We start from the raw sequence: 604 nt of genomic DNA, 5'->3' as shown, positions 1-604 counted from the left end.
CTCCCCCGGCTTTCCTTCGTTAGGCAAGTGAAAACCTAAGTTGTATCCACATACAACTTTGTATCTCCAATTCGTCCAGGCCTACTGTAATAGCCCATCGGGGAAGAGAGGGAAAACGGTTTGGACTTTGGAGCATGATATCCAACAACCTCCACAGAAAAGTAATAACTACTTCTAACATGGAAAAATAATGTTTTTTCATTGAGAATGAAACAGGTTTAAGGTTACATTAGGACATTATTGAGTTAACAAAACTGCTTACTGTAAATTTCATAAATGTTGTAATCACAAGACACTAGTACAATTCTGACCTGCAACCAAGTAAATTAAAACAAATCACACAAACTATACCAGATCTCCTAAGCAGAACATCTAAATCTTTTGAAAGAAAAAGAAACAAGTCTGTAGACGCAAGCTAAGGTTACCTTGTAAATTCAGTATTCTCCACCACGATCCAATGTGCTTCAGATTTGATTGACTTCTATAGAAGAAAATTATCTATTATATGTTGGACAACATCAGCACCTTCTGCATGCATGTAGTGATCCTTCACCTATAAGCAAGCAATACCACGAGCGTTATACACACTATTGATCTTAAACCC

At 36.9% G+C, this 604-nt stretch overlaps 1 long non-coding RNA gene across 1 annotated transcript; it reads right to left on the bottom strand.

The window, feature by feature from the left end:
- Positions 1-172: 172 nt before the first annotated feature.
- Positions 173-568, bottom strand: LOC125857600 (uncharacterized). Its single transcript, XR_007445686.1, has 2 exons — positions 426-568; positions 173-311 (listed from the first exon to the last, which is right to left on the bottom strand). It is a non-coding gene; the product is annotated as an uncharacterized LOC125857600 (long non-coding RNA).
- Positions 569-604: the final 36 nt, after the last annotated feature.

This window comes from Solanum stenotomum, chromosome 3 (assembly GCF_019186545.1).
Source record: "Solanum stenotomum isolate F172 chromosome 3, ASM1918654v1, whole genome shotgun sequence".
Taxonomy (NCBI): domain Eukaryota; kingdom Viridiplantae; phylum Streptophyta; class Magnoliopsida; order Solanales; family Solanaceae; genus Solanum; species Solanum stenotomum.
Note: the sequence above shows the minus strand (reverse complement) of the source record. Positions and strands in the feature narration are given on the sequence as shown.